Genomic DNA, 14115 nt, shown 5'->3' with positions numbered 1-14115 from the left:
TTATAATTATGTAACTACCTCAGTCATAATGCCACACAATTGTGCCTTTTATAATGGTTAACATGGTAGCTTTTATGTTGTTTATATTTTGTCTCAATTTAAAAAAATATAAAGAGCAATAATGTCCTGGTTACAACAATTCTATCCTCAGTAGGTTCGTTAGAAATTGTATTTAGCCAAACAATTCTCCGTTGTAAAGTTTAAAAATAAAATAAAATTTAAAAAAAAAAAAAAAAAAAAAAAAAAAGAAATTGGATTTAGCCAAACAATTCTCCGTCTGTCTTTAACAACCACTAGAGAACAAAGTCAAACGGTGAGAGGATCTATACATATAGAAATAGACTTAAATGCACTGGTTCAATATGGTCTAACTTCTTGCTCAATGCAAAAGAGTAAAAGTAGACTCTTAGGAAAGTTATGCCAATCATTCCACATTCATTGCAGGTTATTGCCCTGTTTCTAAGCCTCTCTGTAATAATAGTGCCAGAATCTTTCCCTTTAAAAACTAAGATGCTTCTATTCATTCCTGCGAAATATAATGAGAAAATTCCCTCTGTTTCCTCCTTTGTGATGTGTAAAGTTGAATTATTATAGAGAGATAGCAATACAAATTTAAAAAATTCTGTGGTAAGCTTAATGAAAAATTTTGAATTTCCCTCAGAATATAAATTGCTCAAATACCTGGAAATTCTTAGTGAATCCCACCAAGTATGAACTATACAGTTCACATTCTTGCACCACTTTTAATTAAAACAAGAAAACAGCCATCAGGTAGAAGCAGCACAAGCATCCATCAAAAGATGAATGGATAAAAATTATGTGACATACATATAGTGAAATATTTTTCAGCTTTAAATAGGAGGAAAAGTCTAATACATGCTCCAGTATGGATGAACCTGGAGTTCAATATGCTAAATGAAATGTCACTCATAAAAAGGCAGATACTCCACAATTCCACTTATATGAAGTACTCAGAATAATCAAATCTGTAGAGCTAAAAAGTAAAATGGTGCACAAGTATATTTTGGCTATTTAAAAAGCTGTATTCATACTAATGCATATATATAGAATTTAGAAAGATGGTAACATTAACCCTGTGTATGAGACAGCAAAAGAGACACTGATGTATAGAACAGTCTTATGGACTCTGTGGGAGAGGGAGAGGGTGGGAAGATTTGGGAGAATGGCACTGAAGCATGTATAATATCATGTATGAAACGAGTCACCAGTCCAGGTTCGATGCACGATACTGGATGCTTGGGGCTGGTGCACTGGGATGACCCAGAGGGATGGTATGGGGAGGGAGGAGGGAGGAGGGTTCAGGATGGGGAACACATGTATACCTGTGGTGGATTCATTTCGATATTTGGCAAAACTAACACAATATTGTAAAGTTTAAAAATAAAATAAAATTTAAAAAATAAAAAGCTGTATTAAGTTATATATTCATTTTGCTTTCCTCATTTTTCAACAATGTATCAAAGTGCAATTCATTTTCTGATATTTACCTTTCTTTTACCACTTAATGATTTTTATACAAATTGGTTTATTTCCCATTTTGTCTGTTATATAAAATTCCTTAAGATAAATTAATTCTGAATGTACACCAAAGTGGTTGCAAACTAATGAGGCAAAATAATTTGGTAGTTTGGAAACAAAAAGTTTAGAAAAAATTAATTTGTCTATTGAATATAAAGAAGTATTTATGAAAAAATTGGGACTACAAGTGGAGATAAGACTTTTATGTTATGGTTGCCAAATAAGCTCAAATAAATTTAAGAACTAACATAGGTTATCAATTAGGCCAAAAATTAGAGGTCATTTTTTCAGAATTGCCAGACATGACACTATACACAGAGAAAAAAGATCAAGTAACATATTGGAGGGGGAAAAAAGAAAAAGAAACATTTACCTTCAGCCCAGCATCAAATTTTGTCCCTTGAAAATGGGTCATTCAGAATGAAGTTGTTAAAATAATTGCCAAAAAAAAAAAAAAAAAAAAAAAGAAAAAGAAAAAGAAACAAGCTTAGAGAATTAAAGCATGGTCACAAACAACAAATAGAAATTCCACAACCAATAAGTGAGGAAGAAAAAAAAAACCACAGTTTACTTAGATTTTATTTTGTGGAATTTTTCTGCACTTTTCAGATGTATTGTATGTTAGTTTCATTCGATGAATGTCATAGACTATTTATTTGTACTTTTTACACAAATGAATATAATTAAGTACCATATTTTTTATATACTTATTTCAAATTTTGCTGACTAAATACAGATAATGAAGCCTACAAATTACCTCCATATTGATTTGCTAAGAATTCTTTCAAGGAAATATTAATATTGTTAATATTTGATGAACTGCAAACATATAATCTAAAATGGTTCTGATCAAATATCTTGGATCATATTCATTTATTAAAATAGTTAATTTTTATAGAGAATAAATGGAAAGGGTAATATAAGGTACAATCATTATTGTATACGATTAATTAAACAGATCTCAATAGAGTGAATTTGGAGTGAGCAGACTAACATATACAACCCAGGCAAGAAGCTATTTTATAGAAGTCTGGATCTCTTTCAGTGACATTGGGATAAAATTGAAATGGATTTTTATTATTGTCCAGAATAAAACTTGGAGAAGGCAATGGCATCCCACTCCAGTACTCTTGCCTGGAAAATCCCATGGACTGAAGAGCCTGGTGGGCTGCAGTCCATGGGGTCGCGAAGAGTCGGACATGACTGAGCGACTTCACTTTCACTTTTCACTTTCATGTATTGGAGAAGGCAATGGCAACCCACTCCAGTGTTCTTGCCTGGAGAATCCCAGGGATGGGGGAGCCTGGTGGGCTGCCATCTATGGAGTCTCACGGAGTCAGACACGACTGAAGCGACATAGCAGCAGCAGCAGCAGCAGAATACAACTATCTTAATATTATTTTCCTTACAGCTTCCTTTACCTGTATGTTTCTAAGATTATAGATAATAAGATTTAAGAATGCAGGGACTATGGTATAAAAGGCAGAAAAAATAATATCTTTAATTGTTTTAGAGCTTACTGAGGGCCTTAAGTATACACAGATGATAGAACTGAGAAAGGCAGATACCACAAGGATGTGAGGGACACAGGTAGAAATGGCTTTTCCTTGCTCTCATTGAAAACCTTAGCACAGTGAAAAATATGTGAACATATGACATAGTAATAAAGATAAAGCAGCCCCAACCAACTACAATGACAGATACAGGAAGTAAAAGAAAATTGCTGGAGGTGTCAGGGCAGGAGATCCTCAGCAGAGAGGGTACATCAGAGAAGAATCGATGGACTGACAGAAGGTCAGCTGGAATGATTTACCTGTTTGCATACCTGCATACACAAGACCACTGACCAGGAAGGTGTGTCATTTGAACACAGAATTGGGAGTTCATCATAACTGGGTAGTAGAGGGGCTGGCAGATGGCTACCTGGCAGTCTCAGGCCATAATGTTGAGGAACATCACCTCTACATAGGCAAAGTAAAGGACCAAGAATACCTGGATTGTACACGCAGCTCCTGAAATGGTCCTGTTACCAGTGAGAGAGTTGACACAGACATTAAGGACAATGACAGTAATATAGCACATATCTAAAATAGACTGATTTCTGAGGAAGAAGCACAAAGGCATGTGAAGTTTCTGGTCAAATATGGTGACAGTAACGATGAGAAGATTCCCTAACAAGGTAACCCCGTACATCAGAAAGAGCAACATGGAGTGTAGGTGCCTTAGCTTCCAACTATCGGCAAAGATCACAGTGGTAGAATTGACCATATTTTAAAAAGGGTGATCGATCTGGAAAATAAAAGGGATAAACTGTGAGAAACAGGATTCAAAAAAAGAATGAATGAAATCACCTTAAACATTTTCCTAGAAAGTGTGTTCTTCTATTTCATACAGATGGTATTTGTGTGTGGGAAATGTCCATAATTAGTATTTTCATGAATCTGTGCTATGTTGCTTCAGTCATGTCCGACTCTGCAACCCTGTGGACTGTAGGCCATCAGGCTTCTCTGTCCATGGGGATTTTCCAGGCAAGAATACTGGAGTGTGTTGCTATGCCCTCCTCCAGGAGTCTTTTCATATGTTTAGCTTATTATCACTACTGAGTATTTAAAATGGCAAAGTGCTAAGGCTGGGGCTCTTCAATCCCATTTTCTGGTTATACAGAAAGTGTTATTACTTTACTCAATAATATCCAACTCACTGAAGTTTATTATTCTAATGAAGATTCATCAGTTCATAGATAGATAAATAGAGATAGTTATTTCAAACAGAGTCAATTCTCAATGAAAGATTTTTAAGTTTTAATAGGAGTTGTATACCACATTCAGTTGGATACTGACACCCTGTTGAAATCTACCTTAATGTTCTATGAAATATTGACCATGGATCACCAAGAGTCCATAATTTCTTGAAATCAGCCTTAAAAGATAAGCACATAAATTTAGATTAAGAGTGCAGACAATTTTGAAAATTCCCTGGCAGTCCAGTGATTAGGAATCTGTTCCATTACCAGGGACCTGGATTTGATCTCTGGTCAGGGAACTAAGAACCTGCAAACCATGTGGTGTGGTCTAGGAAAAATTAATTAAATTAAATAATTTTAAAAACATTTTAGACACTTTAACAAATAACATATGGTATCACTTATATGTGGAATATAAGATATGACACAGATGAACATATCTATGAAATAGACAAAGTCACAGACAGACATAGAGAGCAGATTTGTGAATACCAATGAGGAGAGGTGGGGGAGGGAAATATTAAAGTTAAATCACTCAGTCATGTCAGACTCTTTGCAACCCTGTGGACTTTAGCCCACCAGGCTCCTCTGTCCATGGGATTCTCCAGGCAAGGGCCACCAGGGAAGCCCTAGGGAAATATTGGAAGTTTGTAATTAGTGGATGCAAACTATAATATATAGGATGGATAAGCAACTAGGTCTTACTGGATAGCAGAGGGAACTACATTCAATACCCTGTGATAAACCGTGATGGGAAAGAATATGAAAAAGAATATATATATATATATATATATATGACTCACTTTGCTATATATCAGAAATTAACACAACACTGTAAATCAACTACAGTTCAATTCTTAAATGGAAGAGTATAAATGTATAAACTTTTTTATTTCTAATTTTTATTTTTTCAGATAAATTGGAATGTAATTTTACTAATTTGATGTGAGAAATAAGCAGCTCAGGTTATCCCACTTGTGTCAGATATATTCTGTGAATTCCAATACTTTCTGCTTAAAAATACTCACATTTTGAAGTATTCATTTCATTTATAATAACTTAGAAAACATTCCATTCATGGAGAGCTCATTTCAGCTAAAAGTTGGTTCAGAAACATCAAATGAATTGATCAAGAATAGAATACTGATAAGTAGCTTATGGATGATACAAATCACATATTTTCCCCAAAACTGATTCTTCAAATTCTATATCATCTATTTTGATAATCACCATAATATACAAATTATAGTCATTTTGTTACTGTGAAATAAATATAAGTAGGATCACTGTTAACCCCTCTCTACTCTACCCAACACTGTTAAGATAATTATTCTTTTCATTCAAAGCTGGTCATATAAATTTATCTTTATGTGATATTAAGGAGGGGCTTCCCTTGTAGATCAGTCAGTAAAGAATCTGCCTGCTGTGCAGGAGATCTGGGTTCGGTCCCTGGGTTGGGAAGATCCTCTGGAGAAGGAAACGGCAACCCACTCAAGCATTCTTGCCTGGAAAATCCTATGGACAGAGAAGCCTGGTGGGCCTGTTGAGGAGCCATGGTGCAAAGAGTTGGGCACGACTGAGCCATATTAAGGAAGGTGGACCCCATTTTATAAAAACCAAGAACCCACAAATCTTCATAAAAGAAATACAGGATTATGACTTCTCACATACATATGTTAATTTTTGTCTAGGTTGAACGTAAAGTATTATCAAATATTTCGGAAGTAAATTGGTTGGCATATATAAATAGTGACTAATTTGTAAATTATTTGTGTGCACTGTGCTGTGCTAAGTTGCTTCAGTCATGTCTGATTCTGTGTGACCCTATGGACTATCACCTACCAGATTCCTCTGTCCATGGAATTCTCCAGGCAAGAATACTGGAATGGGTTGCCATGGCGTCCTCCAGAGTATCTCCCTGACCCAGGGATCGAACCCAAATCTCTTAAGTCTCCATTAGCAGGCTGGATCTTTACTAATAGTGCCACCTGGGAAACCCCAAATAAAATCTATATTGAATAAAATCTTTAGAAACTTAATGTCTGGATCAGCTTTTGTCTGATAACAGATAGTTCTAATGCATTGAATTGTTGACAATGATGTTAGTCCTGTGTTTGTTTTACATGGCCAAAATATTGAGGTACATTGTGTCCATACCTACTTTGTTGAGATTTCTATCATAGAAGGATGCTGAATTTTGTCACATGTTTCTACTACATCTATTGTACAGATATAAATAATTGTATATATATTTATCCTTCATTATGCTAATGTTATATATTACATTAATTGATTTTTGTATATTTGGTGGTGGTATAATTGGTAAGTTGTGTGTATGTTTAACTATCCTTGAATCTTGGGGGCAAATCCCACTTGATTTGTGATTATGAGTATATATGATTATTTGACGTAAATTATTTAATGGGGTATGATTATTTAATGAGTTGTTGAACTTTATTCTGCTAGTATTTTTGAGAAATTTTGAATTTATCATCATAAGGAATGCTGCTGCTATATTGTTTAGTCGCTAAGTCGTGTCTAACTCTTTTGCAACCCCATGGACTGTAGCCCACCAGGCTCCTCTGTCCATGGGATATTCTAGGTGAGAATACTGGAGTAGGTTTTCATTTCCTTCTCCAGAGGATCAAACTCACATCTTCTGCATTGGCAGGTGGATTCTGATTACCTCCGGGCCATCAGAGTAGCCCAGTATTGGTCTGTAATTTTTTCCTTTAGAGTTCTTGCCTGGCTTTGGGATCACAGTGATACTGGCATTATAAAATAAGTTTGGTTATATTTTTGTTCTTCAATTTTTGGGGAAGATTTTTCAGAAGAATTCTTGTTATATTTTCATTAAATGCTTCATAGAATTTGCCAATGATTCTATCCAGGCCTTGGCTTGTCTCTGTAGGACTTTTTTGATTATTGATTAAATTCTTCATTTGCCATTAGTTCAGATCTTTTGTTTCTTCATGATTCAGACTTGAAATGTTGTATATTCCTAGATATTTATTGATATGTTATCAAATTTATTAGAAAATAATTGTTCATAGGTGTTTTATGATCATTTAAGCTTCACCAGTTGCTGTATCTCTTTTTTAATCTAATTATATTATTTTTGTCATACGTATTTTATCTTTCCAAAATCATTCATCATTCTTATACTTTTCAATTTCTATTTTATTTATATTAGTCGAAAATTTACTTTTCTTTCTTTCTACTAATTTATGGGCTTATTTTTCCTTCTTTTTCAAGTTCCTTAAATTGTAAAATTAGATAGTTTATTAAAGATTTTTCTTTTTCTAACTGAAGACATTTATCTCTATGAATTTCCTTCTTGGAATTGTTTTAGTTATGTTCTATAAGGTTTTGCATGCCATGTTTCCATTTTAACTTATCATTTTTAAAAAGGTCCTTTTTGATTTCCTTTTGCTATTTCAGGAGTTTGTAGTTTTTAAATTTCATGTGTTGGCAAATTTTTCTTTTGTTAGTGATTTCTAGTTTTATAACCTTGTGGCTAGAAATAATATGATACATGTTTTCAATCTTTTTATATGTTTTAAAGATTTATTTTTAATTTAAGGATAATTGTTTTACAGTATTGCATTGGTTTCTGTCAAACATCAACATGAAACAGCCATAGGTTTATCAATGTCCCCTCCCACTTGAATATCCCTCCCACCTCCCTCCCCACCCCAACCATTCTAGGTTGTTCAGTTCAGTCAGTTCAGTTCAGTTGCTCAGTCATGTCCAACTCTTTGAGACCCCATGAATCGCAGCATGCCAGGCCTCCCTGTCCATCACCATCTCCCGGAGTTCACTCAAACTCACGTCCATTGAGTTGGTGATGCCATCCTGCCATCTCATCCTCTGTCGTCCCCTTTTCCTCCTGCCGCCAATCCCTCCCAGTATCAGAGTCTTTTCCAATGAGTCAACTCTTCACATGAGGTGGCCAGAGTACTGGAGTTTCACCTTTAGCATCAGTCCTTCCAAAGAACACCCAGGGCTGATCTCCTTTAGAATGGACTGGTTGGATCTCCTTGCAGTCCAAGGGACTCTCATGAGTCTTCTCCAACACCACAGTTCAAAAGCATCAATTCTTCGGTGCTCAGCTTTCTTCACAGTCCAACTGTCACATCCATACATGACTACTGGAAAAACCATAGCCTTGACTAGACGGACCTTTGTTGGCAAAGTAATGTCTCTGCTTTTGAATATGCTATCTAGGTTGGTCATAACTTTTCTTCCAAGGAGTAAGTGTCTTTTAATTTCATGGCTACTGTCACCATCTGCAGTGATTTTGGAGCCCAGAAAAATAAAGTCGGACACTCTTCGCATTGTTTCCCTATTTCCCACGAAGTGATGGGACTAGATGCCATGATCTTCGTTTTCTGAATGTTGAGCTTTAAGCCAACTTTTTCACTGTCCTCTTTCACTTTCATCAAGAGGCTTTTTAGTTCCTCTTCACTTTCTGCCATAAGGGTGGTGTCATCAACTTATCTGACGTTATTGATATTTCTCCCGGAAATCTTGATTCCAGCTTGTAATTCTTCCAGCCCAGCGTTTCTCATGATGTATTCTGCATAGAAGTTAAATAAGCAAGGTGACAATATACAGCCTTGACGTACTCCTTTTCCTATTTGGAACCAGTCTGTTGTTCCATGTCCAGTTCTAACTGTTGCTTCCTGACCTGTATATAGGTTTCTCAAGAGGTAGATCAGGTGGTCTTGTATTCCCATCTCTTTCAGAATTTTCCACAGTTTATTGTGATCCACCCAGTCAAAGGCTTTGGCATAGTCAATAAAGCAGAAATAAGTGTTTTTCTGGAATTCTCTTGCTTTTTTGATGATCCAGCGTATGTTGGCAATTTGATCTCTGTTTCCTCTGCCTTTTCTAAAACCAGCTTGAACATCAAGAAGTTCATTGTTCACATATTGCTGAAGCCTGGCTTGGAGAATTTTGAGCATTACTTTACTAGCATGTGAGATGAGTGCAATTGTGTGGTAGTTTGAGCATTCCTTGGCATTGCCTTTCTTTGGGATTGGAATGAAAACTGACCTTTTCCAGTCCTGTGGCCACTGCTGAGTTTTCCAAATTTGCTGGCATATTGAGTGCAGCACTTTCACAGCGTCATCTTTCAGGATTTGGAATAGCTCAACTGGAATTCCATCACCTCCACTAGCTTTGTTCGTAGTGATGTTTTCTAAGGCCCACTTGACTTCACATTCCAGGATGTCTGGCTCTAGGTGAGTGATCACACCATCGTGATTATCTGGGTAGTGAAGATCTTTTTTATACAGTTCTTCTGTGTATTCTTGCCACCTCTTCTTAATATCTTCTGCTTCTGTTAGATCCATACCATTTCTGTCCTTTATCGAGCCCATCTTTGCATGAAATGTTCCCTTGGTATCTCTAATTTTCTTGAAGAGATCTCTAGTCTTTCCCATTCTGTTGTTTTCCTCTATTTCTTTGCATTGACTGCTGAAGAAGGCTTTCTTATATCTTCTTGCTATTCTTTGGAACTCTGCATTCCGATGTTTATATCTTTCCTTTTCTCCTTTGCTTTTTGCTTCTCTTCTTTTCACAGCTATTTGTAAGGCCCCATCATACAGCCATTTTGCTTTTTTGCATTTATTTTTCTTGGGGATGGTCTTGATCCCTGTCTCCTGTACAATGTCATGAACCTCTGTCCATAGTTCTTCAGGCACTCTTTTTATGAGATCTAGTCCCTTGAATCTATTTCTCAATTCCACTGTATAATCATAATCATTTGATTTAGGTCATACCTCTATGGTCTAGTGGCTTCCCCCACTTTCTTCAATTTCAGTCTGAATTTGGCTATAAGGAGTTCATGATCTGAGCCACAGTCAGCTCCTGGTCTTATTTTTGCTGACTGCATAGAGCTTCTCCATCTTTGGCTGCAAAGAATATAATCAATCTGATTTCGGTGTTGACCATCTGGTGATGTCCATGTGTACTTTTCTTGTGTTGTTGGAAGAGGGTGTTTGCTATGACCAGTGCCTTCTCTTGGCAAAACTCTATCAGTGTTTGCCCTGCGTCATTCCGTATTCCAAGGCCAAATTTGCCTGTTACTCCAGGTGTTTCTTAACTTCCTACTTTTGCATTCCAGTCCCCTATAATGAAAAGGACATCTTTTTTGGGTGTTAGTTCTAAGAGGTCATGTAGGTCTTCATAGAACCGTTCAACTACATTTTCATAATTCCCCACTCGAATCTATCATCTTGAAGAGTCTATCTTATGCCAATGTTATTGAAGCTTTATTCACAGTCACCAAAATATGGAAACATTTTAAATTCCCTTCCAGGAACAAATGGAAAGAAAAATATGTACCTATATATTTGAAAGCATTCAGCCATTAAAGTATATCCTGAAATTTACAATAATATGGCAGCTGAATAGCATTACCCTATGTGACATAAGCCAGACAAAGAAAGAGAAATACCATATATCATATCACTTATATGTGAAATCTAGTTAAAAAGCAGATTTCACAGAAACAAGAACAGAAGGGTGGTTGTCAGTGCTGAGTTGGGGAGGAGGAACTATATCAGAGTACAGACCTTTAATTATAAGAAGAATGAATTCTAAATATCTAGTATACAATATAGTGAGTATAGTTAATGTTATTGTATACCTGAGAGTTGCTGAGAGTCATCATAGAAAAGAAGTTAATGTGAGGTGATGGATGTATTAATTATTTTGGTTTTGGTGATCAATCTATAATGAATATGTATATCATATATAGTTGGACATAGATATAGTCCAACTCTTATATTATTTATATGTCTTTACCTTCATATTGATTTCTCTGTAGGGTCCTCTAGAACTTCTATATATATGGTTCTGAAGATTTTCCAGTTATATGTATGTAAAATTTTGAGACTAAGAATTTTAAATCAATAGTAACAGCATAAACAACAACAAAAAATGTCAGCTGTGGTTTATTTTTTGTTTTACATGAGTCCATCACCTTTCTTGCTATAACAATTGTGACATTAGAAACTATAGCAACTACTATAAAACATTTGATAAGAACTTTCAGTGCCTGCTCCTATTCTTTTAATGGGACATCATATTCTTTTAATTAAATTGTTATTAATAACTGTTTCATAGAATAAAATAAGCTAGACCATTGCATTGATACTCTAGCCACACTGTCAATTTTGAACCCATGTCCATTTCTAAAACAAAAGTAAAATCACAAAATGGAACAAAAATTTCATGCAAACCAGACTGACCAGGAAGTAAGGAAGTTAGCAAGACATTATCAACAATAGTAATAACAATGTACTCACTCTTGAGTACTGTATGTCCCTAATTTTGAAGGAACAAATATTTTTCTTGTTAATTTTGTCAATTCAATGTCTTTAACATAGTTTAACCAAATTTACTTAGAAGCTTTGAGAACATCTTCATATGAAAAAAAATATCATATTTAGGTTGTTGAAATAAGCCAGTCATATCCTACTTTGTCTAAAAATGTGTGTATATATATAACATCACCTTCAATGCTTCTGGGAAAACAGTCTTTGTTATTGAGTTTTGGTCAGTTGCCTAAGGGTAATTTCAAGCAGATAACAATCTCTAGAGCACAGGTGAGTGAGACTTAATTAAAATGAGATCCAATTAAAGAATGAAGATAAGAGCTGATGAGCTAGGAAGAGTATTACCAATAAGTATGTACACATAATTAATAAGTTAATAAAATAAAATAGAGAAAATACATGCATCTTTATGTGTGTGTTAATCACTCAGTCATGTCTGATTCTTTGCAAACTCCATGGATTGTAACCCACCAGGTTTCTCTGTCTGTGGAATTCTCCAGGAGAGAATCCTGAAGTGGGTAGCCATTCGCTTTTCCAGGGGATCTTTACCATGCATCCTTACCATAAATTTTCACTGGGTACATCTCTGTGATCTCAGATATTATCATGTATTTTAAGGACCCCATATAAATTTCATCTGCCCTGCTTGAGGCAAATGATATGACTTCAATTACTGGCTTTGTAAAATCTACGTATTTATATCTGTCATGTTCACCTGAAATTGAGATGACTGTGTCAAAATTTCCATTGAGCTAGAGAGAAAGCTGAGGTGTCAGATGTTGAGTTGCAACAAGTCAGAAATGAAAGTACAGGTAAGTCTTTTGTTACTTGCTGTGATGGTACAAGTAAGAGATGAACTGTGAAAGCACCAACTGTTCTATTTTCATGAGTACTGGTCAAGGGTCAGAAGAATCAGCACAGATGTGGAGGTCATATCACTTATCAGGGAACCCAAACAAAAGGTTCCTGTAATTCTGTAGCCTTGGGGAAGAAATAGAAGGGAGAAGTATGATTAGAAAGTTTGGAATGTTTCAAGTCTTGAAGATGTCTCCTCTTCCCTCTTGGCAGAAGTCCCTGAGGAACTATGTACCTGAAGACTCAAGTTACACAGCTCTAAAAATGAGTGCATTTGGACCAAAATTTAAATATGTATAATAGCAAGGAAAACTCGACTCCATCTGAGCTATTTACAATAAGCTTTCTTCAGATGCTGCAATGATGGTGTATCAGGTGTGGTGTGTGGATGAATCTATTTTCTGTGAGGGAGGTCTCTTAATTAAAGTAGTGAAATGGTCAATGGCCAGCCTGAAAGACCACATTTGACCAAAAGCCAGACTCTTCAAAATTGCTGGCAGTTATCCATTTGAAAATTATACCTATACATACATACACACACACACACACACACACACATACACACACACACACATATATACATACTATATATATATATATGTTCATAAGGAATGTGAGGATGAAACACTCATGGTTTACTAAAGGGCAGTATAACAAAGATAAATGATAAACGGTAAAATTCCTTGGGGCCGTTTTGCCAGAGTTTAATTCCCAGATCTTCCACTTAATGGGTGAATGCACTGAAGCAAGTTTTTGTTTGTTTTGCTGTTGTTCCTTTTTAAACAAAGCCTTTACTTTTTGATAATTAATTTGGTTACTATTAAGAAGTATATTAAAAAAAAGAAATAAATGAGTTAAAGTAATGTCTATGTATTAATACCCATAACATTTCAAAATGTTGATTTTTTTTTTCAAAATGTTGATATTATTGTTTCTGCTTTTTGTGAGACTTAAGAACCAAAGATCAGTGATCTCACAAAAGGCCTAATATAACACTTACTATACTACAACATATTATTGTTTACCTCCTCCTTTTAAATAAATATTTATAGGATCTATACACTTGTAGCTAAACTAAAACTGTCAGAATTGGAGAGAGAATTGGATAGACTACTGATATTAATTTGATTTTTTTCATATAGTGCTCTATAAATCCATTAGATCAAGAAAGTCAGAATAAGCCAATTATATATAAGATCATGGCAATAATTATTAGTAATTTTGATTAATATGTATATATATGTATACATATATATACATAGAGAAGGAGAGCTATTGAGAGAAAATTAGGCACTCAACAACATAAAATATACAATATCTTTTAAGAACATAATTCAGAAAAAGACCTTGTATATGTTATACACCCACACACATATATATATATTCCTCATTGTATATGAAATTGTCTATTTTCTCTATATATAGATGTGTATATCCCTATATCTGTTATATCTACCTATCCATCTATCTATATCTATTTACCATCTATCTATTATCTATCATCTATTCTCCATCAAGTGTGATAACAATTATTTGAAGATTTTGATGTTTTTGCTTACTCTTATCTAATTAATGCATCAGACTCTTACTCTTTAGGAAATAAAATATTATTGTTTTATTTATTTCTGAAGT

At 35.0% G+C, this 14115-nt stretch overlaps 1 pseudogene; it reads right to left on the bottom strand.

Annotated features, from left to right (window-relative positions):
- Positions 1–2924: 2924 nt before the first annotated feature.
- Positions 2925–3807, bottom strand: LOC129628090 (olfactory receptor 14C36-like; annotated as a pseudogene).
- Positions 3808–14115: the final 10308 nt, after the last annotated feature.

Source organism: Bubalus kerabau, chromosome 1 (genome assembly GCF_029407905.1).
Source record: "Bubalus kerabau isolate K-KA32 ecotype Philippines breed swamp buffalo chromosome 1, PCC_UOA_SB_1v2, whole genome shotgun sequence".
Classification (NCBI taxonomy): Eukaryota; Metazoa; Chordata; class Mammalia; order Artiodactyla; family Bovidae; genus Bubalus; species Bubalus kerabau.
This window is presented reverse-complemented; position numbering and strand designations above follow the sequence as displayed.